Here is a 26,900-nt window from a genome sequence, read left to right as displayed (position 1 = left end):
TCCATTTTACAATTGAGACAGATGCAAGTGACCATGGCATTGGTGCGATCCTTCAGCAACAGGAGCACCCTATCGCTTTCATGAGCAAAGCGCTCAGTCCATGCTACCAAGGGCTATCCACTTATGAGATGGAATACTTGGCTATAGTCGTAGCTGTGGATCAGTGGCGTCCGTACCTACATCACACCGAATTTGATATCCTGACAGACCAGAAAAGTCTGATTCACTTGGAGCACCAACGCCTAATAACTCCTTGGCAGCAAAAAGCTTTCACCAAGCTGCTTGGCCTACGCTATCACATCAAGTACAAGATAGGGGTCAAGAACGCTGGTGCAGACGCGCTGTCTCGTGCCAATCCGAGCGACACTCTTTTCTCTACCACATCATGCAGCCCTGCGTGGCTCGAGGATGTCATCAGCCGTTACCACAACAACGACCAAGCCTCACGTCTGCTATCGCAACTGGCCATCAGGGAGGACCAAAAAGGCAGATTTTCTCTTTGACAAGGGATTATCTATTCCAGAGGTAGGATTTGGATGGGGGAGCACCCATATATCGCAAAGGATCATATCAGCTTTCCACGACAGACCAACGATGGCCATTCTGGGTTCCCTGTTACCTACCGTCGCATTCAACATCTTTTCGCCTAGGCCAAGATGAAGCCGCAAATTCTGCAGTATGTTCGCTGTTGTCAGGTGTGTCAGCAAGCTAAACCAGACCTTGTAGCAGCCCCAGGTCTGCTAATTCCACTGTCGGTTCCTCAGCAACCTTGGGATCTGATTTCAATGGATTTCGTCGATGGTCTTCCCCAGTCCAGCAAGTTCAACTGTTTGTTGGTGGTAGTTGACAAACACACCAAGTTTGCTTACTTCCTCCCTCTGGATCATCCATACATGGTGGCTTCAGTGGCACGACTATACATGAACCAGATTTATAGGACACATGGTCTGCCCAAGGCGATCGTCTCTGACAGGGATCCTGTCTTCACCAGCCATTTCTGGCAGGAGTTGTTCCGTGGGGCAGGCACCGAACTTTGATTCAGCATGGCAAATCACCCCCAGACTGACGGGCAAACTGAACGTGTCAATCGGTGCGTCAAGACCTTCCTCCACTATTTTACTCAAGCATGTCCCAAGAGATGGAGTTTTGGATCCCACTCGCTCAATTCTGGTACAACAATGCACAACACTCTGCTATCGGCATGAATCCATTCAAGGCACTGTTCGGATACGAACCTTCACAATTGGGAATTGCTGCAAACATCATTTGCTCGGTGCCAGCACTGCAATCGTGGCTGGATGAACGAGCAACAATGCAAGATTTGCTACAACAGCACTTGAACAGAGCACGACAGCTCATGAAAGACCAAGCAGACAAGAAGCGATCTTTCAGAGAATTCCAAGTGGGCGAGAAAGTATTCCTCAAACTGCAACCATACATTCAATCATCGGTGGCACCGCGAGCAAACCACAAACTTGCATACAAGTTCTACGGGCCATTTCTCATCATCGACAAAATCAACGAAGTGGCTTATAAACTGCAACTACCACCTGAAGCCACGGTGCACCCAGTCTTTCACGTATCGCTGCTCCACCGTGCTCTACTCCCTGGTATGTCAGTCAAACCACAGTTGCCTCTAGTGGCAATTTGGCAAACTCGCTGGCGCAAAAAGAACAGGGGCATGCAGGAACAAGTGAAGGTGCAATGGTCTAACTCTGCAACTTTGGGCACCACCTGGGAGGACAAGGCTAGCCTCATGGCACGCTTTCCGCATGCAGAGGCTTGGGGACAAGCCTCATCTCAAGGAGAGGGGGATGTTAGCACCCCTGACAAAGCAGGACCCACTGGGCAGCGACCACAGCAACACAGCAGCTGCCCAGCGGCCCACACAAGCCAGGCGTTCCAACCAACGCGCCCATGGGCCTGAGTGGGTCAACTGAGCCCGCACCGCTCGCTACTTCAGGGAGGCGCACGAAGAGCACGACATCTAGTGGATCAAAGGACGAACCGGCGGCTACCTACTTTCCTCTCCTCCGAACCCTAGTTCTTCCCCTATTCTTCCCCCATTCGAGAGCAATGCTCCTGTAATTGATTTGTACTACCTACTACTTCAGAGAGCAACAATAGATCGATTCCTATATCCAGCCCCTAACATTCCCTCTATTTCATTATTCATGGTTACAGTTTCACGGTTGTCAATAAACTTGAGCCCCTAGTGTTCTTATATATACATGTCTATAGGAACCAGACTCAACTAGACAACAACACGAGTAGGGCGAAGGATTTAAAACTACCTACACGCACGACAATTAATTCGGTCATGATAATGCACCAAACCAAATGCCATATGAACAACAATAGTAGCAAAGCATGTTAGGACTCTTGAACACGGATAGCTAGCAAACAACCATATCAAACCGTAGTTCATCAGTGCGAGATTATTTCCAACTATCTTTCTTACCTGTCCTCTCTTGTGCTCCCAGAATCCTGGTTTGTTTAAAATTCATTACTAGCAAATGCAACTCAATGCATGATCTGGACAAACCCACTACACTAGCTCCCTTATTAAATAAGGACTGATGATCACATGGGCTCACATAGAGAAATGGCATCGTCAAACATTCTCACCTTTACTGGTTTCCTCTCCACTATATGCTTGACCTTCATCTCCCGTCGAGACACTTAGACAACCACAAGCCATTTTTCTTCACACATATCTTTGCCATGGGTGATACATCTCAGTGGACAATGTTTGATAAAGACACACTTCAACTATAGTAGAGCCAGAGATTCATATCCAAGTGCATGTGAATCACCGACTTTGTTACCTTCCTTTTTGCCATAGTGGAGCTAGAGATCGACATACACTTGGATACTGAGACCATCTCTAACAGATTCATTAAAAATGTACGAACTGTAAAAATCCAGCGACTATATGGGTTTAGCCCTTTTTTGGGCCAGACCAGAGCCCATATAGTCCGCCCGACCCGTATTTTTTTAAAGTGGTGTGCAAACCGCCCCACGCAATATAACTACAGGTTCACAGTGAGTATACGGGGCAAAACCCTATCCCCGCGCCACCGCAATCCCCCTCTACCCTCTCGATTTCTGGACGCCGCACTCCACCATGTGGCACGGGATGTGGAGCTCGGGCCGCTGCGCCGGCGGCGACAACGACCCTGAGCGACAGCGGTGTGTCATAGCCGGCGGCCGAGGAAGTAAGCCGCCCGGAAGTACAGGAACCGCGTCCTAGAGCCACCGCCATCGCTCCTCCACTGCGAGACAGAGGAGTACGACTGAGGGAGGCGCGGCTGTCCTCCGGCGTGGGCAGCTCCGCTGGGGGGTCGAGCTCTCGTATGTCGTTCATGCCGGTGAAAAGGTAGCCGGAGGAGCTCGCGCCGCTCCATGCGACAAAGAGGGAGCTGGAGGCGGAGCCGGAGTGGCGGGGCGGTGGTGTCATCAGGCCAGAGGATTTCCTCCCCCCGGCGGAGGCGGTTATCTTTGAGTCCGCCGTCGCCGTGCGCTGTGAGAGGGAGGAGGAGGAGGAGAAGCACCGTCGACGAGAAGCCGACCTCAATGTAGTTCTCCTTGAGTAGGGGCTCGCGACGACGCATGAGTTTGACGACAACTTGGAGGCATGGCGCTACGAAGCCAAGGCATAGGACGACATCTACATCGACCTCGTCTTCGACAATGACGACTGAGCTCCTCCGCCCCTGCAGCGTCGCCGCCGCACCCAGATGGCTCCGGTGAGCCAAATTTTGGCAGTAGGGTTTACGGTTGCCGCCGCTCCTCTGAGCTATTTTGTACAAATAGGCTATGTGTGAAATATGTATTATGATCAAGTAACTATGAACACTACTAGATCTATGATACATCTCCAATGTATCTACAATTTTTTATTGTTCCATGCTATTATATTATCTGTTTTGGATGTTTTATATGCATTAATATGCTATTTTATATTATTTTTGGGACAAACTTGTTAACCTAGAGCCCAGTGCCAGTTCCTATTTTTCCTTCTTTTAGAGTTCCGCAGAAAAGGAATACCAAACGGAGTCTAAATGGAATGAAACTTTCGTGATGATTTTTCTTGGACCAGAATACATCCAGAGGGCTTGGAGTGCACGTCCGGAAAGCCACGAGGCGGCCACAAGGTCGAGGGGCGCGCCCAGGGGGGTAGGGCGCGCCCCCACCCTTGTGGGCCCCTCGTGACTCCACCGACCTATTTCTTCCGCATATATATTCTCAAATATCCCAAAACCTTTCAGAGGAGCCATGAAACCACTTTTCCATCGTCGCAACCTTCTGTACCCGTGAGATCCCATCTTGGGGGCTTTTCCGACATCTTGCCAGAGGGGGATTCATTCACGGAGGGCTTCTAAATCAACACCATTGCCTCTCCGATGAAGCGTGAGTAGTTTACCACAAACCTGCGGGTCCATAGCTAGTAGCTAGATGGCTTCTTCTCTCTCTTTGATTCTCAATACCATGTTCTCCTCGATGTTCTTGGAGATCTATTCGATGTAAAACTCTTTTGCGGTGTGTTTGCCGAGATCCGATGAATTGTGGATCTATGATCAACTTATCTATGAATATTATTTGAATCTCCTCTGAATTCTTATATGCATGATTTGATATATTTGCAACTCTCTTCGAACTATCGATTCGGTTTGGCCAACAAGATTGGTTTTTCTTGCAATGGGAGAAGTGCTTAGCTCTGGGTTCAATCTTGCGGTGCTCGATCCTAGTGACAGAAGGGGAACCGACACATATTGTATTTTTGCCATTGAGGATAACAAGATGGGGTTTTCATCATATCGCTTGAGTTTATCCCGCTACATCATGTCACCTTACTTAAAGTGTTATCTGTTCTTGTGAACTTAATACTATAGATGCAGGCAGGAGTCAGTCGATGTGTGGAGTAATAGTAGTAGATGCAAGGAGACGGTCTACTTGATACAGACATGATGCCTATATTCATGATCATTCCCTTACACTACAAAAAAGACACTTCCGTGATGATACGTGTTTGTCACAGTAGGTCGCATTTTTTGTCATGCATGTACATCCATGACGATTTTATGACAGAATCAAGATAGTCATACCTATGATGTCATAGAAGTGTTCCATGACATTACCAAATCATCATCACACAAGTGTCCACTTCCATGACGATAAATCGTGCGTCACGGAAGTGGTTTCGTCAAGGGTGACCGACACGTGGCATCCACCGTAACGGAACGCCGTTAAGCTATCGGGTCGGGTTTTGGATCCGATAACCCGTTAACAGCCCCGACCAATGGGAAATTTCCATGTGTAAATTCTTATTGGCCGGACGAAACACGTGTCAGCTTGTCAATGGGTCAGATAGGCGCCTATGATATGTCGACACGTGCCATGGCCCACCACTGGCCCATTTAGCTTACAAAGCCAACCCGTTTGACTTGGTCAAAAGTTAACGGGCTGGCCCATGAAAAGCCTGTTAACGGTCTCTTCGCAAATAGCCCATTTTACGACCCGTTAACTCATGGCCCGTTAGGCCCTAAAGGAAATCGGCCCAACAACGTCATGTGGGCCGTCGAATATAACACCAGCTCATTTCACTTTCGACCCATGTATGGCCCACGACGTCTTTTGGTCCATATGAGGCCTTCGTATCTTTCGGCCCTTTATAGGCCCACGGTGACTCTAGTCCATAATGAACAATAATTTTCTTTATACCCGTTAACGACCCGTGATTTACATGGGCCGTTTCCAGCCTGTGTTAGCTTTCGGCCTATTGACGGCCCATACGTTCTTGGGCTCCTTTTCGGCCCTCGATTACTTCCGGCCTGTTACTGGCCTGTTCCCCTAATGGGCCAAATTCGGCCCATGGCAAGAGTCGGCCCGTTACTGGCCTATTACCCTAATGAGCCAAATTCGGCCCATGGCAAGATTCGGCCAATTTCTGGCCTATTAACTTGTTGCACCGTTTCCAGCCCGTCCTATATTCTGGCCCATTAACGACCCGTTATGCCTGTGATAGAATTAAGCCTTTGCTGTCCTACGGCCTATTACCGTGCTAGGCCGATACCAATTACGCCCGATTACGGCCCATATAGACCCATTTATCCGACGGCCCGAGGCCCACCGATTACAGGCCCATTTATCGATGGCCCGTAGGAGACCCATGGATCGTACGGCCCGTATATGGCCCATGGTAGTTGCAACCCCTAGCAAACCAGGGAAAAAGAAGACTAGGAAATAAATAAGGTCGAAACTAACGCTAGGCTATTAAGGCAATTGCACAGATTACATCCACTCGGCATCAAAGATTGCCACCAGTGCAAAAATAGGTAACACCCTACACTATACAAAAATGGCTTGCTGTTTTCTTCAACCGGTGGCTGCACGTTAAGAATAAATTTTGTATCGCACCAAAACAAATTACAACTATATAACAAAAGGAAGGTTGGCATAAAACTTAACAGTCTAGCAGATAAATGCACCACCAGAAGTTTAGAAGCTCAGTTCATTTGACCTGATTGTTATGTTTTCATGTTGTATTGTCCGATGGAGCACCATAACCCTCGCCTTCATTTCCCCTAGGCTCCTGAACAACATAGAAAATGTCTGATAGTCTGGTTTCAAAACCATGCATATCTTGATGACATTGAGCAATGTTTCTCCTTGTTTCACAAAGGGTCTCTGTTAGGGAATGGACTTGTGTCTGCAGCGCAGATACAACATTGCTTTGAGCTTGCATATCTTGATCATGAGGCAGTTTGGACGATATTGCCTTAACAACCAACCCAGTATTATGCAGGACGTGCTTTTGGCACTGTTAGTGGACAGGTACTGACCCACTGCAGCAAGAGCTGACATTGCGGTTATAGTTGCCTCGCCACCTTCAGAAGGTGGCGGTTCCACAATTTTTTTCATAGCTCGCTGAAAAGTTGAGGTTTTACATTAGTAGTACCAGAACAAAAGATATTAAGGAGGCAACAAAACCAAACAAAATAGCTTTGGTCTATATACAGAACTTATTCTGGTGAACCCATGTAAAATATTAGTTGTATTTTATTGCAAAGTACATAATAAAACTAGGTTCCAAACATATGACCATGTACCATCGCTAATGTATTGTCTATTTCTTCACATTGTATTGAGGGCTAAGGATAAAGACACAAAGTTTATAATACGGTAAGCATAGTATGACATCATTCATATCACAAAACAACTGAGAACAGACAAACATGCAATTGTAACGTTGTGTGGGCAAGTCCAGCACGGAACTAGATTACGGGTCATGATCAAAGGAACATCACTCCTCTCTTTTAAACCTTGTAAGGTGCAATGATACGCTAAGACAATTGTGTATAAAATTTAAAAGATTAGTAGACATTGGCTGCAAACCATGCAGTTCAAGGCACAAGTCAGAGTAAGTAGTAGTTAAAAGGCATGAGGATTAAGTACTTACAATAGTGGCTTTGACTGGTGTAGTCATGCCCTTCTTCTTGCTGGTGTGACAGTCCTTGAAGATTTCCACAACATTTGGTTCAAGTACTTTTTGGTCCTTGCGGGCTTTCCTTTGCATTTCGAACAAGTCAATATAGATCTGATAATATGGTACAGCGAAAAGAGTGAAACAACAGATAATTACAAGAGCCTCGCAGTGTGCAATATAGCTACGAGATCCTGTCATATGTTGGAATTTCACTTTCGTACGGCTGGCCTTGTTCTTTGAACAGTTCACCTACAAGAAGATAGATTTGTGTGGCACATGTGTAAATAGGACTTCAACATGTGATCTGATCACATATATATAATGTACCTGATACTTTGGATCAGACCAATATTTAACAAGGCCCCTCCAGTCTTCATCCGATATATTTTCCACTGGAGATGTTTGGGAAAGTTCACTGTTAGCCTTGCCTTCAAGGTGAGTTTTCCTCAAGTTATACCGATACTGTTGCAGAGCAGACTTGAAAACATGGGTGCAAGCTTGTCTGGTTGCATCATCTTGGCTATCCAACTTGAACCTCATCTGTTGAAAATTATGGGAGTCTCATTATCAGCAACTAGAAAGTATGGGACAGAGCAAGACGATATTACTAGTTTCCATACATAACCATACTTACAGATAAATGGTTGAGGAAGGTGTTGAACTGGGTTTCGTCTTTGTCATTCCTGTACTGAATCCATGTTGGGAGGATACGTACATGACACCTAACGGCAACCGCTGCCTCTGATACTAACTTGGCTGACTCTGTAGCATCACGTGGCCTTTTTAAACCTGCCTCAAAATGGATCTCCATTCTTCCTCCTCTAGATTTAGTTAACCTATCGAGCATTATCCCTGGTGTTTGTTTCCTCTTGCGCCTAGGTGCTAGTCCAACAACGAACATAGGAAGTGTTAGTGTACATCAAACTATGAGACTACATATAAAGAAGCATGCAACTGTAACTTGACTCCAGCAACTACCTTCTTGCTGTCGAAGCTCACAAGGTTCATTTGATATTGCCAACTCGTCTTGTGTCAAGAGTGCTTGGGAAGTAGTGTCAGGTGGCAAGGGCGCTTGGGAACGTGCTGCTAGCTCAGTTGACGCACGAGTAAACTGTGCATCTGGTAGTACTGTGGTAGGTGTTGCAAGAACTAGGGTTGTCTCTGCTTGTTTGGTGACAACTATTTGTTTCTGTTTGGCTTTTTTGCAACTCGTGTAGCATGGGATGTCGTGTTTGTAGGTTTTTCTGCTGGACTTTGACCTTCTATTGCACCATCAGTACCAGCAGAATCTGCATGATTCATCCGCTTCTCATTCCCTGCCATTCAGTGTTTCTTCCTCTTTCTCTGTGCCATGTTAAGTCAAGCCGACAAGAAAACTGAATAACAATTTAGTTCTTCAGAACAAATTGATGTGTGATGCAGACGAACTGAACTTTGATGTTAGATAACCACATGATAGGAGGATGTAATATGTATGAAAAACAGGACGGAAGAGATAACCAGAACTATGATGTGTAAACTAAGAAGAAGACACTTCACCAAATTAGAAGCAATGCAATGGAAGGTAGACACCATATGAAAGATGCTACAAATATCGCTCTGCCAAGTTAACAGTGTCTCATCATAAATGGCGTTTAAACAAATGTGAAGCAGTACAAGAAATAAATCATATGCAAGATGCAAACAACATCACACTACCATGTTAGAGGTCTCTCGTCATTAGTGCAATTGCACATTCACAGCATTGCATATTCACAACTTATGATGTGTAAACTAAGGAGAAGGCATTTCAACAAATTAGAAGCAATGAAAGCTAGACACCATATGAAGGATGCAACGAATATCACTCTACCAAGTTAAAATTGTCTCGTCATAAGTGCCATTTCAACAAATTAGTAGTACAAGCTAAAAAGAATGTGAGATGTAACCTATATCACACTCCGAAGTCAAACGTGTCTTATGATAAGTGATTGTTGCAAGTTACACAACAGTAGTAATTTGATGTAAGAACATGGTCTGATAGACAGATATTGTATGTTCTAGAAACAGGAACACGTGTCTTATTCAAGTATAATGTGTAAAGTAAGCAGATGGATTTCAACAAAATTAGAAGCAATACAAGCTAGACATCACAGATAACATGCAACCACATATAACAGTGCCAAGTTAGAGGGAGCACCGGTGATGCTGCACTAGGGGAGACGTGCTCATCATAAACACAGCTTTATTGAGTGTCTATGCATGTGTTGTCTTGGAAATCATCTTGGGGGTGTGGAGGAGTAGAAACTGTAGAGGCCCTCTGTTCAGAAGGGACACCTTTATCCACTGCCTTGGTAACTTCCATCTGCTTTATTGATTTTGAATTGTCAAGTAAAACCAACAAGAAAAAGCAATAAAATTCTCTCTTCAGAACTCATTCATGCATGATACTAACAATCACTACTTTGATGTAAGGCAAACACATGATACCAGGATGGAATATGTACGAAAAATAGGACGGCATGGCATGTTCACAAATGGAACTTCAACATAAATGGAACTTCAACAAATTAGAAGCAGCACATGCTATAAATCATATGAAAGATGCAACTAATATCGCACTGCATATACTAAAGGTGTCTCGTCATGTTGATTGATGCGGGATACAAAAAAACAATAGTTTTATGTAAGGACATGCTTAATAGACAGATGTACTATGTACTAAATACAGGAAGGCATGTCACATTAACAAGTATAATGTATAAGCTAAGTAGACTAGCACATGCAGTTTAACCAGATTGGAAGAATTACAATCTAGACACCATATGCAACATGAAACCACATATCACGCTGCCAAGTTAGAGCAAACACATGCGATGCTAGTGTAGGGGAAATGTTGTAATCAACTACAGAGCTACATTCACTATCTTCATCTAGCATTTTTGTTTCTTGAGAATCATGCCGGGAGGCTGACGCTGCATTCTTTAAATGAGGAGTAGTCCCCTTGCCTGCCTGCCTCGTCATAAGTGATTGATGAGGGATACACAAGAACATTAGTTTGATGTAAGAACATGGTTAATACACAGATGTACTAGTACGTACCAAAAACAGAAAGACATGCCATATTCAAAGGTATAATGTGTAAGCTAAGCAGATGCAATTTAACCAAATTTGAAGCAATACAAGCTAGACATCCGGCTGGAATGGTGAGCATGATCATCTAGGACCTGAGAGCCTGGTGGGAGGCGGGCTGCTTCGCCACCATCGCAGCTTTTTAGTTGGCTTCCAGGTGATGCCTATCTTTGCTGGGCTTGTCACTGGCTTGGCCAGTGCCCTGACTAGCTATTTGTCTTCTTGTGCTCACGGGATGGTGGTTCATGTAAAAAATATCTTTCTTTATCTTATTGACTTCGGCCTTTCGAATACAAGCTAGACGCCATATGGAACATGCAACCACATATGACACCGCGAAGTTAAAGCAAGCACCTGGGATGGTGGTTCATTGCGAGCGAGGTCATCAACTCCAGAGCTATGTTTACCGTCTCCATCTGCTGACATTGCACCCTTTATAGCGCTGTAACGTGTCTTGCCTACCTGCATACGAAGCTGGAGCAACTTCTCTCTTTTCTTTTTGGCTTCTCTCATGGCAGCAGAGTCTGAAATATCCTTGCATAGAAACACAATAGTGAGAGTAAGGGTGAAGTGTGTGCAGAACTAGTGCACTGTAAAAGTAGCAGATAGCAGGTGGCTGAAAAATAAATGACAGGAGACATATGATAGCTCTACAACATTGCATGGCAAACAAAATTAGATTCTACTCCGTATGATTTTGTAATATATGAGCACAAGAAATGCAGGTACTCCTCTAGCACACCACCACATGTGGTCATATCTAAGATAATAGTCGACTGAAAATAAATAGGTCAGTCGATTTTTTTAATGAACCATCCGATTTATAAGGAACAGGCAGATGGCCTTCGTTTACCTCCCGCCAGTCACTATTGATGATCTTTCTCGAAGCGCCAGCGACCACTGGCCCAGACCCCTGCCTCCGCCGCCCCGCCATCCCATCGACCTCACACCACCGCCGTGCTTGGCAGGGCCCCCAGGCCATCCCTTTAATCCCGGCCGACCTCCAGATCGGGCGCCAGTAGCTCTAGGCCGCACACGCCCCTAAGATAAACACCAAGGCGCTGCTTCCCCGACGTAATAGGCGTACTAGCGCCTGTTACGTTGGGGAATGATTGAAATTCAGGGGGTGATGGACCTCTAGCTAAGGTGAAATAGTATATGAGGAGAAACCTTGTGCATCACGAGTTACTAGGAACATCTAGTATTAAGAAGAAGCGGTCAACTAGTGTATTCTGTGGGATGAATACCGTGCAAGCAGAGACGTAAAATTTACATGAATAAGGGAAGAGGAATACCTTTTTCGGTTGCTGGTGTGGTCACCTCCACATGTCGTGCCAATCTTCTTCTTTTTACCGGGGAAACCGATGTTCTGGAGGGTGCAGGCTTGGACGAACCCATGGCTAAATTGTTGACTGCGTTGCCATGGCGGTATGTCGGTGGAGGGGAAGCAGATCCGAGCGGCAAAGGACGGCATAGCAGGAACAGCTCCGGTGCGGTGGAGGGTGGCGAAGTTGGAGCGGCAACGGCGAGGCGCAGGACGGCGTGGTTGAACTGGCTCGGGTACGGACGGCTCGGCCTCGGCTTCAACTACTAGCCGTGGAGGGCGTTGCGGTGGACGATGGCGTCGGCGTATCGGCTCCGGCGTGATGAAGGAGGGCGGCGGTTGATGGGTGGGATGGGGTGGCGGACGGAGGACACCGGGGTTTCGCGGCTGGTGGAGAGGTAGTTTTGCGCCCACGGAGTATGAATGGGGAATCAGACGGGTGGGGGGGGGAACCATGTTTCGGTCTAGGACGCGCTTGTTTTTGGCTTTTTTGAACAGAAGATGGGACGCGCTTGTTTGAAATTTGGGGAAAGTACAAACTTTGCCCCCCTCTTAAATTTTGGACCTACTGCGGGTCAGGGGTAGGATGGTAATCCCAGGTGTCCCAAATAGTGGGCGGGAGCGATTTCAGCCGCGCGCATGTGTGCTTAGGCGGCCATTGTGTATGAATGTTTTTCGGATGCGGTTGCGTGGCGTCTAGATGAAGCTACAAACCTTCCCCGGTTTAGACCTTTGGACGTCGGGCCGGTAGGTTTCACGGGTCGGACTTATTAGAAAAGTAATTTCCTTGTACTACCAAACATTGGTCTCACGTGGTTTCGGGCGAGTAGAGGCTCTTTTGGCGCTTCGTTCAAAATTTTGAAACACAAGCATTCACGTTTAGAGTACTCTTGAACTATGAGGATTGACCTAAATAGACAACGTTATATTTGACCTTGTATGTTTGAAAACCTCATTAAATTATCCGCTTATTTTTGAAATTTTGACACTTGAAAATCCTATAACTACGATTATTTTGGAATGGAGGAGCTAAATTTGAGTCTATTTTGTACACGACTACATATGCTATTATGTACAAAATCAGAGCAAAGATTGGTGCCCCCATAATTTAGGTATGGTTTACAAATGCCATGATATCAAATTCAAATAATTGAATGGACTTCATGTTGAATTCAATTTTTTTAAACCACCTTAAGTTGAATTCAAATGTATGCTAGTTCATAGGTAGCTATTTATAATGTCCATTGTGTAACTTTCGTATGTATAATGTGCTTTACACACACAACATGAACTATACTCACGTTTATATTCGATTGCTAAAGCGATGCATTGTATGGAGTTCAAAATACTAATTATGTGGATCAATTGTGTCGAATAATAACATAGACATGCTCAAATTCGATAGAATCTAGATGTCTGATGGATTAATGACCGCTCCTTACGCGAATTGCAAATATCATGATCCCATCCTAATATTTGGATACAATTTATATCTTTAATCAATGTGTAGAGCAGTCTTTTACGTGTAGTTTCACTCTCCATCAGTGGTCTCTCACACATGCTCACACACTCTCTCCTGAGGTGTCTTTCTCGCACACATGCTCTAGATATAACCCTCCCTCCCTCTCGTAACCATTTACAACTGTTTTCACTAACCTTTATCACAAGCACTCTTCCTCTCGCAAACATACACACGCACAATCCTCATCGACCCTTTCTATATACATGGACCTGCCTAAGTGTCTCATGTACACACATTATCTTTACGCCTGTCTCTCACGCATTGTCTCACACCCCTCTTCCTAATCGACGAGTATGATTCTAGCAGAGCATTCTGTAGGATGCCCCTTAAAGTTAGGTTGGATGAATAGTAATATCAGAGATAAAGGGGTTACCTTAGTCCGAGAACCTAGGGTTACAAATCCTAGCCGGCTTTGTTAGTGGACACAGAGTCCTTCACAATTCTGCTATCTTTGTCTTGTACGACTAGTCATCCATGGGTCTTCCTAAATGCGTCACGGGCCGACCAATGTGGCGCAGGACGGAACCGAACGAAGGGCCTCACCTCGACCCACCGGACCACACGCGGTGACACACCCTCTGCCCCCACGTCTCATTATCTTCTCACACCCACACATACCAACACAAACACCACACACACAGAAAATTTCTCCTGGTGCCTCTATTCCATCCCCCCTTGCATATACACACTCAAGGGAATGGAATCTCTTGTCATGACGTCATATTCATCTCTCTCTCTAGACCACTCTCATTTCTCGTGCTATCTCTCCCACGCCCCCCTATCGGCCCCTCTATCCATGCCTCTCTCGAATACGTAATACACACACACACCTCTCTAGGCCCCGCCAAATGCATCAACTACACATTCACACATGTTACATCACGTACCCCATTGATCTAAAAAGCCCTCTCTTCACGTTTATTTCACATACAACATTCCTTTTGAATAAAGTGTGGCCAAAAAATTATTTTAGGGTTTCTACATATATACAACATTACAAAGTTATATGGAGGAGTACGAACACTAATTTGCATTGCATGGTGCCCACAATGATATTTATTCCGCACTATGAATTTGTATATTTTTATACTATATACAAAGTTAGTCATAATAAAGAGAAACGAAGAGCATCTCTCTCCATCGCATACCCCCCCTGTACGCCCCTTTCACGTATGCACACAAAACTATCTCCAGGTCCTCTAAAAGTAAACCACCAGAAAATTCACCAATGTTTCATGATTCTCTCGCGATATATGCAATGACGATCATTGTATTTGAAGCGAAAGCACGATACGTACATTGGACTTCAGAATCCAATCATTACGATCACCATTTACGTTTAGTGGTTATTATACAGTCACGGGCTCACCGTACAACTCTGTATTTGCTCATGACATGACTAGTTGACCAGTTAAACGCTCCACGTGGCACCTCTAGTGTTGCATCACATTATCTCACTACCATCGTGCTCGACTTGTATCTACTCTACATCTACACTCTTATAAAATACATAAAATACACTCTTATAAAAAAACAGAGTTGGTGATGATGGTGTGCCTGCCATCCTGCAATATAGGCCGTCCAATTTATATTTGACGGATAGGAAAGAAACTATGGCAATTTTGCAAAAAGGTACCCAGACACCTCTCCACATTTGCAAATAAGGCCTTCCCTCGTTCATCCTTTTCTCTCACAAGATAAACAAGTCATACAAATGCATCTTGATGTTACGTGCAACGCACGGGCATCTTGCTACTAAGAATGAAAACAAATGACAAAAAAATATTTGGACGGTGGTTCGAAGTCATGAACGCGGGCACAGCGGAGAAGGTGGCCTTGTATTGGTATGCTGAGCCGTCTGTTTTAACACACAGGAGCTGGTGTGGTGATTATACACACATGCACGCATGCACACGAACTGCATCCACACAACACTCACACAAACACATGCACCCATGCATGCACGCAACACTCACACGTACACACGCAGCCACACACGCACGCAACACTCACACGCACACACACGCATGCATGCACACACCAGTACACCACACGACCAACACACACTCTCACGCTCAAGTGCTCAACCTACATGTGCATGCGCACACAGCAGGCCCTGACAGACACATACACAACCAAGTGATTCCCGCGCACGGGTTGGAGCCTTGTCATGCCTGCGTAAATTTGTGTTTATCTGACCTTTTGCCTATGCGAACTGATAGGTGGGACCCACAAGGAATGTGGTCAATTTAACTAGTCAACATGGCGCCACACAGACTATTTGGCCGGTCAACAGGGTGCAATCCGATGCTGAACTGTGAGCAAGTGACCGTATAATCACCGCAAAACGTATATAGTGACCGTAATCAGCTTATTCTGAAGTTCGGTGACCGTATTACGTTTTTCTCTCTGTAGGCCCTCCAAAACTACATCTCTACACGTTCTCGCATGTTACATCTAACAACTATGCAATACAACACTACTACTACACTCTAACAGAATAAATCATATGTGTTTTTAGTTTTACTAGATATCATATTGTTACTTATAATTATTCAGTTTGCATACATTAAAATTGCCTTTGAAATGTATGGCCAGTATCATCTATCGCGCGGGAAAAATCCCGCCCTTTCCTATTTAATCAGGTTTGTATCGATGGATCGTGCGAAACAACAAAACTATAGTACTATACAGTACAAGTGATAGTTCACTGGGCCGTCGTGTCGTCTACTCCTCCGTCGTAAGAGTGGAGCGCTCGCTTTCATAAATCTTCTAGTCCCTTTTGCCAACATGTGGGACATCAAGCTACCGGGTCCACGTGCCATACCGGAATACAGTGCAGAGCAGCCGGGGTGAAGCACCCCAGTCATGGCACCGGCGTAGTAATGAGCAATGAGGCGTCAAATCACAAAGCTGCACCTTTCCCGTAGTTAAGTTGGAGGGATGAAGCAACCATCATTTCACTCGTTGCTAAATCCGCTTCTCCCTCATCTTCTTCAACTTAACCACGTGTTGCTTCTGCCGTTGTTCTGCCTCATGTGGGACGCGGATCGGCTTGGTAAAGCACTGACACGTGGGACCGCATGTTAGCAAACCGCCAGGACAACATCCTCCGAAAATAAGAAGCCTAATCCTAGACCTACAAAGGGCTATGTAGCTGCTACGTATACTTTCCATCTAATCTAGATATGCCCCCTGATTTTCAGGTGGGGTGGGCCTAATCCTCTCCTTTAATCCAATCAAATAGTCCCACATCACATCAGTTCGTAACTTTACGTAAACCATTACGTGGATGTAGCATTGCTCAAATAAGAAACCCCCCTGCCATCCGCGCGGCAAAATCACCTCCTTTTTACTAATTTGATTCTATAATTTTTTAGATCAATATAATTGAGATTTGTATAGATAGCACACATGAGAAAAACCAAGTGGTACGGTTAAGGGCATCCACAATGTGTAGCCAAATGTGAAAATAGCTTTTGGCATCGTGGGAACCATTGTGGACGGTGTTGCCAAAGCCAAAAAGATGAAACCGAAGCCCCCTGATTGATTGATTGAAGGAATAGAAAAATGCAACGTCTCTCCTCTTTCTCCCATGCTTGGACGCATGTAGTACAGTATAGAGCACAGAGTCTACTCCCCTGTCCCTTCTATCATAAATCACAAAGCAGTGAGGCGTCAAATCACAAAAGCATGGACGAAGCAACCATCATTTCACTCTTCGCCGACTCCGCTTCTCCATCGTCTTCTTCGAGAAACCATCTCACCGCACTAGTACTCCTAGTAGTACTAGTAAAGGACTTCCTGGATGCAAATAAGGCAGTTGTCTCGGCTTGCAGGCGGCACTTGCGAACGACTTACCGTGGTCTCCCTCAATGGTGTTCTCCATCGAACGCACTTCACCAAACCACCAAAAAAAGATATTGTTGACGTCACCGCAATGGGGAAGGAAGTCAAATATAGTTACTACCTCCATTTTTTTGTACACAAGGCTAGTATATCAAAATTACAATTTGCAAAGGGCCACTAACACTAATCGAGGCAAAATTGATGGGGTTAGCAACCAAGGACATTAATATCCCCTGCATGCATGCGGAAGTGAGAAGGTTGGTTTGCATGGCGCTGCATTAATCAAGCGATGAGGAGTGAGATGGTTAGCTCTTTGGTCTTTGGAGAAAAAAACGCATTAATTGAACATGAAACGAGGATTTGTATCAATTAAATCCCGCGAAGGAAAACCCCACCTTTCTTTTTTAACACTAATACTCCTAGTACGTACGTACTTATCCTGTTTGGGTCTAGGCCTTGCATTGCCAAACTTCGCCACACATTTTTGCCAAGCTTGCCTAAAGTTTTCAAACTGAGAAGGAGGTACACTTGCGCACGGCTGTCGCGGTCGCACCGCACCCTCACACGATCGCTCTTGCACGCCGCGGTCGCACCGCACCCTCACATAGTCGCTCCTGCACACCGCAAACCGAACCAAGGGAACGCACCCTCAGTGACACGTGCTGTCACATGTGAACAAACCAAACTCAACCATCCTATCGCTGACACATAATTTTCGTTCATAGAGTATGTTTATCCAACCGCATGTTGGAGAGTATCCGTACGGCCTGTGCGGTGGTCTGTTGGGGAATAAGAAGAGGTGAGGAAGAAGGAAAGAAGGGTTAGGAGACGTAGGATATTCATCCAACCGCCTGAAATGGTAGACTGACCCAAGTCAGGTGACTTGCATAACAAATATATGTTTTTACACAGCAAAAGATCCGTAAAAACAACAACATAAAGAAAAACTATCACTGCTCGCGGAAAGAGACGGCCTCATCATCTTTGGCTGCCGGCGCGAACCAGCCGTCGCTGCCGACGTGTGTCTCCGCACTTTGGTTGTCCTCGGCCTCCAGCTACTCATTCAAGCGGAGCGTGCAAGTGCTCTGCATGGACGAGAGCACAGCCCGGTACAAGTCGAGGACATCCGATTTCGCCTGCAGGAGGGCCTCGATGGCAGCGGCATTCGCGCGCTCCGCGTCAAGTTGAGCCTCCGCCGCCCGGTTCAAGTCCGGGACGTCCGGTTCCGCCTGCAGGAGGGCGTCGATGAGAGCGGCATCCGCGCGCTCTGCATCGAGTCGAGCGTCTGCCTCCCGGTTCAAGTCCAGGATGTCCGGTTCCGCCTGCAGGAGGGCCTCGATGGCAGCGACATCCGCGCGCTCCGCCTCAAGTTGAGCCTCCGCCGCCCAGTTCACATCCACGACATCCAGTTCCGCCTGCAGGAGAGCCTCGATGGCAGGGGCATGCGCGTGCTCTGCGTCGAATCGAGCCTCTGCCTCACGGTCCTCCTTTAGTATCGCCATGTTGAACCGCTGATCCGCCTGCACCATGGGGGACTCGGACGCCGGCACGAAGTCGACGTCCATCATCTCATACCCATCAGGGGCCTTCCGCGCGGCGACCTCTGCCATGAGCATTGGATCGGCTTCCTCCTCCTCGTAGCTTGGCTCCAGAGAACTCGGGGATTGGCCCGCCGCAAACCAGCTTGGGAACGGAGGTCTGTGGCGTCGACTGCCGCCGCGATTTCTGCGCGGCGCTCCAGCGTCAGCATCTTGTAGTAAGTGATCTTGCGGCGCACCATGGCTTTCCGGCAAACTAGGGGACGCTTGATGCGGGCTAGGGGATCGAAAGGTGGGGGAATGGGCTGGAGATTTGGTGTGGTTTTAGGGCAGTGGCTGGCGTAGGCCGAGCAGCGAAGGTTCTGGTGTGAATAGTGTTTCCGGTGACGACCGGTCAATCGGTTTTGACTGTACATCGCTCTTGTCACGTTCATGTTGCAGCCCGACACGCTGGACCCTCCACGTTGCTCACTGAATAGGACATGCTTCGTCTTGCATTTTTGCTCACTTGTGGGACTGCAGTTGAGAGAAAACCGACGTCCCTCCCCCTCCCCCGCCCGCGTCATTTATTATACCACCACTCCCTCCGTTTTATGCGGAGTAAATAAAAACAGAGGGAGTATACTACGGATGAGGATCTCCTGAGATGGCCGAACCCATTGAGTAACTGACATGCGGGGCCTAGCAAGCATGGGGTCCGCCAGTAAGTGACCAAAAGGGAGGGTAAGGCGGGGATACCTACGTCAGAGGATCCACTTCCACTATACTACTTTGACCAAATGTTAGAGTAATAATATGTGACATGCAACTTACACAAATGTTAGAGTAATAATATATGACATGCAACTTACACAAAGCATACAGGGTCTAATGCGTTTTTCGAGGCTAACTTTGACCAAATGTTAGAGTAATAATATATGACATGCAACTTACACAAAGCATACGGTCAAATTCGTATGTGAAAGGAGTTTCCAATGATATAATTTTCACATTATACATCTCATGTACTATTAATCTTGTCAATAGTGAAATTGGAAACCATCTCGAGTACAAATCTAGGAGTACGTATGAATCTAACAATATTGATTGGGCATTGTTGAATGTTGATACCTTTTTGATCAAAGTAGAGATACTTTGACTACACATAAAACTTATATGTAAACTAGAAAGGAAAGTAGGGAGTATATTGTACGTTCAAAAATGAAACGAACATTGAATACCCTTTATATATGATTTGCGGATGCTGTGATCACCGGTTCAAAATTTTGAATCTGCCTTAGGTATCACATGCCCCCACTCGTTCCCTCTCAATTTCATTTCGAGGTCCGGAGATATATTTAAAGAGGACTAGGGTGGGTACATGCGAATGATACTCGATGGAATGTTCAAATGAGGCATGCGGGGGGATGGACTTGACTGGAGGGCGACATGATCGATGGAGAAGAGGGTTGGAGAGGAATGAGAAATAAGCAAACACCACATGATTATACTTGAACGGATCAAATAAACAATAAGTTGTCTCGCTTGGCCTACATAGTGAAAGGCCTAATGCACAATGTGGAACACTGACGCTCGAATATAGCCGGGAAAACACGGAAACCGACATGTGGGGCACACCCGTCGGGACGACGTAGCGCAGACTAGTCCAATGGAGGAGCTGGCCCACGATCTCCTCGCCACCGACAACCGTTCATGTGGCTCGTTGGGGCCAACAACGGGGCGCAGCTCTAGCACCGCCTCTGGACACGGCGACCGCGGTGAGCGATACGCTCATATCGTTGCTAGACACGGTCGGTTTCAGTGTGCCGAGGGTGGCGTTAGTGCTGTGGCACAGCCAACGGTATGTTTGGTTTGTGCCCAAGGTTGCCCCATCAAAGCATTGGGTAGCCAAAATTTTGGTTGAGGTATTGGTTTCCCATGATTTGGTCGACATTGGCAAGAAAAATGAACTAGAGTTGGCTAGAGTTCATTGGCATGCCAAAGAAATGGCAACCATCCAAACAAAGACCAATCTTTGGGTCATGACCAAAATTTTGGTTGAGGTATTGGTTGCCCATGATTTGGCCGACATTGGCAAGAAAAATGAACTAGAGTTGGCTAGAGTTCATTGGCATGCCAAAAAAATGGCAACCATCCAAACAAAGAACAATCTTTGGGTCATGACCAAAATTTTGGCAAGGTGCACTTTGGCCACAATCCAAACACACCCCAACACCCGGCTCGTCGAGGATGCACGGGGCGCCGCGACGCGTCCGCAGAGTGGTGTAGCGCGGCCAACTGCATCCTCTGGACCTGAGACCATGCCGGGTCATCTTGCTTTTTCAATGACATGCGGGGATCACATGTGAGCAAAGGGCATCTCCAACGTTGCCACGACCGCAGCTAACTACCCTGGCACACCAAAACCCTCATCCCTCGCGCCGTCACGCGGTGCGTTCCCAGCTGGCGCCAGCTTCCCGCATTCATGCCGTCCGTTTGTATGCCGTCGTTAAGAGGCTCGGTGCCCGAAGAACCAACTCCGGCGACTTAATGACGCACCCGGACACTTGGCCTCACCGGAATGCGCTACTTGAAGCGGCAATGCCCAGCTAACCTCCACACCATAGCGCATCGTCCTCCTACCTGGCACAACACCCGCCATGACCGCAAGTGCGAATGCTCTGCGGGAGAGCTTATCTTTGGGGATGAAGCTCGAGGTCTCCGCCCTCGCTCAAGTCGCCTCTCGCGACCCAATAGCGGCGTAGCCGGACGCAGACGCGACCGCACGAGCGGTGGCCACGCTGGCGGCCGACGACGGGAGCACCGTCAGCCACGCGTCCTACTTGCCGTCGTCCAACGTCCAGCACCGCCGAGGTCGGGGACTCCTCCGAGGATGAGTAGGGCATGGGAGGCGGCAGGGCATGGTGTGCCAACTGGCCGGTCTGTATCCCGTGTTCTACTCTTCCTCGCCAGAGACCGCACCTTCAGTTCACGGGTCTTGAACCCCGCCCCCGTACATAGAGATCGCAGATGGAGGACGTCGGTCACCACCGTAGAATAGGTTTAGGGTCGGGTTTCTTTTATTTTTCTGTCATATGAAAGTTCGAAATGTAATGAAAATCTGTCGTGTTTGCATTAATCTCGGCTGGTGTATATGAACTTTCACAATAATATACATATTGTAGGAGTACTAGCAAGATGCCCGTGCGTTGCACGGAAGATCAAGATCTTGTGGGAGAAAAGGATGAACGAGGGAAAGCCTCTGCAAATGTGGAGAGGAGTGCAGGTAAATTGTCATAGTTTCCTTCCTATCCGTTAGATATAGATCGGATGGCCTATATTGCAGGATGACAGGCACACTGTCGGTGTCAAAACCGGCGGATCTCGGGTAGGGGGTCCCGAACTGTGCGTCTAAGGCGGATGGTAACAGGAGGCAGGGGACACGATGTTTTACCTAGGTTCGGGCCCTCTTGATGGAGGTAAAACCCTACGTCCTGCTTGATTATTCTTGATAATATGAGTACTACAAGAGTTGATCTACCACGAGATCAGAGAGGCTAAACCCTAGAAGCTAGCCTATGGTATGATTGTATGTTGTCCTACGGACTAAAACCCTCCGGTTTATATAGACACCGGAGGGGGCTAGGGTTACACAGAGTCGGTTACAAGGAAGGAGATCTACATATTCGTATTGCCAAGCTTACCTTCCACGCCAAGGAGAGTCCCATCCGGACACGGGACGAAGTCTTCAATATTGTATCTTCATAGTCCAACAGTCCGGCCAAAGGATATAATCCGGCTGTCCGGATACCCCCTAATCCAGGACTCCCTCAGTAGCCCCTGAACCAGGCTTCAATGACGATAAGTCCGGCGCGCAGATTGTCTTCGGCATTGCAAGGAGGGTTCCTCCTCTGAATACTTCATAGAAGATCTTGAACACGAGGATCGTGTCCGGCTCTGCAAAACAAGTTCCACATACCACCGTAGAGAGAATAATATTTCCAAAAATCTGATCTGCTGACGTACCCCGTAGTGTGGCATCACACCACAGCCAGGTCTTGATTCGAATCGTTTTTCATAACCTATCTCAGTGTGTTTCGCGAGGCGGTTTCCTTGGCACGTCTTGTCGAAGCAGAGATCATGTCCCCTAATTACGGGATTCTCATCAATACGGACATGGGTAACCCAACCGTGCCATCAATTACGGTGCTTGGGGGATAATCGAGTTTTACCAGGCTGGTGGGGGCTCATAGTTTCGTCTGCCCTTATAAAGGGATAAGGTTTCATCTTTTTCTACCCACGCCTTCTAGCTCCTTGCTCATCCATTTTCGCGCACTCGAGCTCCAGCGGCCAAGTCCACATCATTCTCCTCAACTCTCCTCAAACATGTCCGGAGCGGGAGGCAAGTGGATGGTCTCCTCCGTCACGGAGGGACACGTCAAAAAACTACGTGAGGCCAGATACTTAGCCGGGGATATCGTGCACTGGCTGCCAGCCGCGGGGCAGATCGTCCCTACATCAAAACCTCACGAAAGGGTGGTTTTCCTCCCCCACTTCATCTGCGGACTGGGGTTTCCCCTCGTCCATTCGTCCGCGGCCTTATGTTCTATTATTGGATGGACTTTCATGATCTGGCCCCGAATTTCATCCTCAACATCTCGGCGTTCATCGTCGTGTGCGAGGCCTTCCTTCGCATCCGGCCCCACTTCGGCCTGTGGCTGAAGACCTTCAATATCAAGCTGAAGGTGGTTGGCGGCCAACAAGCGGAATGCGGTGGAGCCATGGTGGACAAAATGCCCAACATTACATGGCTCGAGGGCTCCTTCGTGGAGATCATAAAGGGGTGGCAATCGGGGTGGTTCTACATCATCGAGCCGCGCGACACCAACTGGGTTGCGGCCCCCCGAGTTTCGATCCGGAATCCCCACGCGGCTCACTTCCTGGAAGGAGAAGGGCCTGTCCTGGGGCTCATCGGTGGAGCTGTACAGACTCCAGAAGTGTATCTAGAACATGATAAGCAAGAAACTTAAGCTTGTCAACATAGTCCAAGTCATGCTCTTCCGCGGATCCTCCCGTGTCAACAACGGGCTATCAACTTATGGGAGTTCGACCCAGCCCAGCACCAGACTCTACACGAGCTCTTCGACATGACGCATAAGGACGTCTGGAAGGTGCTGTTCAAGGGTGCCGAGGTCCCCCCTTCTCTTACCGAGGACCACGGGCTAAGCGCGAAGCGCCCTGCGAATCTGGTAAGTTCCGTGCATCTGGTAGGGTATTTATTTCCCATAGCTTTAACCATGTGCAGGGTCTGAGCTCCCATGCCTTTGACAGGACTGGGTGGAGACACCGGAGCAGATTAACTGTCCGGCCCCCCTGCCTGAAGACCCTGCAGATGCTCTCCTGACGGAGATGCGGACTCCGGCTCCTTATGAGGTGCCGGAGAAGACCAAGAGGAAGGCCACGGGAACCCGAAAGAGTTCCCGGCGCCAGGTGGTATTGGACACATCGTCCGATAACTACGAGACACACTCCTCCTGTGAAAACGAGGAGAAGAAAGATGAAGATTCTCCCCCTCCAGCCGGGGGAGACAAGAAAAGGAAGGCCGCCCCAACCGGGGAGGCCGAAGGGTCCAAGAAGGGAAGGACTCTCCTTCCGGACTGCTCCACCACAGCCGCCGACAGCAAAGACGAGTGGCTGCTGAGGGACAATCCCCTGGCGAAGTCGTAAGTATTCGGATACCAGAGTAACTCATAGCATACTTTTGTTGCACTGCTTCTCCTAATGTCGAATATGATTACGCAGTCCGCCCCGAGCCCGTATCGACATATCCTCATCGGACGGTTCCTTGGACTCGTCGGATATGAATAGTGATACACTTTCGACCGCCTCCTCTCCTTGCCCTACGGACAATGCCGAGGTATTGTCTCAAGGTGCACCGAGCCGGGGGGAGGTAGTCCCGGAGGCGCCTCAAGGAAAACTTCTGGACTCCAGGCGCGAAGGGAGCAAGACTCCCAAGGGATCCAAGTTCGGCCCCCAGCCGAACGCCGCGCCGGAACCTCCAGTGGTTCCGGACTCCGGCAGGCGGCCCCCTTCCAAGAGGGGCAAGCCGCATGTGCCGGTGACCTCTGTCCATCCAGAGGCACCGGACAACCTGCTGGGAGCGCTTCGCGGCGCTTCCATCGAGGAAGAGCACTGCACTATTATGAGTGTGGTGATCAAGAAGGTTCGGTCTGCCAAGAGCGGACTGACTGAAGTCTGTGCCAGCCTTCTAACAGGCTTTGAGGTAAGTATTTAAAATATAGGAAACTATTACCGCATAGACAGTAGCCCCTGATGCTCTGTTTGGTGTTCACAAAGAAAAGCCAAATAGAGGATCAAATAATATCTGCAGGAGTCTAATATAAGTATGTCTATATGCGTACGCAGGCTTCGCTGCTGACCTCTGCCGCATTGACTGCGGAGGTCGCTGCACTGAAGCAGAACCTCGAGCGGTCCGAGAAAGAGCTCGGTCTTGCCAAGAGGCAGCTCGAGGAGAACAAAGGTAAGTAATGCATTGTCTATATATATATAAACACTATTCTGATCACGGGATCAGAATAATATTCTGATCACAACATGAACTTCCCGAGTAACGCGTCTGACCTTCCCCGAGTACTAGGTTGAACTTCAGCTAAAAAGTGTCCAAATTGGGCTTGCAATATACCGTTGGAAAGCTATGGACATCAGTATCATGACCCAAGTTAAAATTTCGGCAAAATGTAAGCGGTTTAAGAGCAGTTTTGAAAACCATTTTTTCTTCATACAAAACACATGAATCGTATTTTCGATCACATTTTTAAACCGTTTGTCGAAATGAGGCAAATAATATGGCGTTGGAAAGATGCTGAAAAACCACTCCTTCCACATGTTGAAAGTTTTCTCTAATTCCCTACGATTAAAGAGTAATTCGAAAAATCGTAGAATTTCGCAAATGGAACAACCGAGTTTGTATTTTCGATGCCATTTCTAAACGGCCAAACCAATTGAGGCAATTAATATGGCGCTGGAAAGCTTATGAAAATGCGCTAATTTTTCATGTTAAAAGTTTTGTCTAATTTTGAACGGTTTAAAAATCATTTAGAAAACGGTACAAGTTCCACCGAGTTCGTATTTTCGAGCTAGTTTTTTAACCGTAGATCCAAATGCAGCAAATGATATGGCGCTGGAAATCTTGAAGAAATGCGAAACTCTTTTGTATATATTGTTTCTCCTAATTCATTACGGTTTTATGTCAGTTTTGAAATGGCTAAAAACGTATTTTTGCCATAATTTCTACAAACTTTATTGGAATGGGGCAAATAATATACCGCTGAAAAGCTACGGAAAATGCGAAAAAAAATTCATGTTGATGGTTTTCTGTGATTCCTTGCCGTTTTCAAGTAATTTCGAAAATGGCGAGATCGTTTGTTCTGCCTTTATCACGAAACAGATTCTTCGAAAATGCAGCGCGTGAAGAATCTGAACTTCTCGGCATGTCTACTTGAACTTCACTCTGTTTTTCACGTGCTTTTTTTTGCCCGTAGCTCTCTATCTACTGCTCGTAGCTCTCCATCCACTCATCGAAATTGAGCAAGTGATATACCGATGGAAAGCTACTGTAAACACGCAACTTTCCCGTGTTGATCGTTTTTTCATACTCGCGACAATTTTAAAAGTTTTTTCATCTCAAATTCATTCACTATAGTAGTCGAACTTCCTGTTGTTTTCACGTTGAACTTCTGTGACGTATTTTCGTTTTTAATTTTCTCATTCACCCGTCAGAGTTACATAAATGATATTATTTTTGTACAAACCTCTCTCACGATAATTTATTTTAATTTTCTCTGACGAGGACTTGAACTTACACAAATGATATTCCTGCTGTTTTGAAGTAAATTAGAAAATGACGAGATCATAATTTCTGCCTTCATCGCGAATGGAAATGCACTGTGTGAAGTAGTTGAACTTCCCGGGCATGTCTGTTTGAACTTCACTCTGTTTATGACGTGATGTTTTTGCCTGTAACTCCCAAACCACTTACCGGAATTGAGCAAATGATATGCCGATGGA

Source organism: Triticum dicoccoides, chromosome 2A, assembly GCF_002162155.2.
Source record: "Triticum dicoccoides isolate Atlit2015 ecotype Zavitan chromosome 2A, WEW_v2.0, whole genome shotgun sequence".
NCBI classification, from domain to species: Eukaryota; Viridiplantae; Streptophyta; class Magnoliopsida; order Poales; family Poaceae; genus Triticum; species Triticum dicoccoides.
This window is presented reverse-complemented; position numbering follows the sequence as displayed.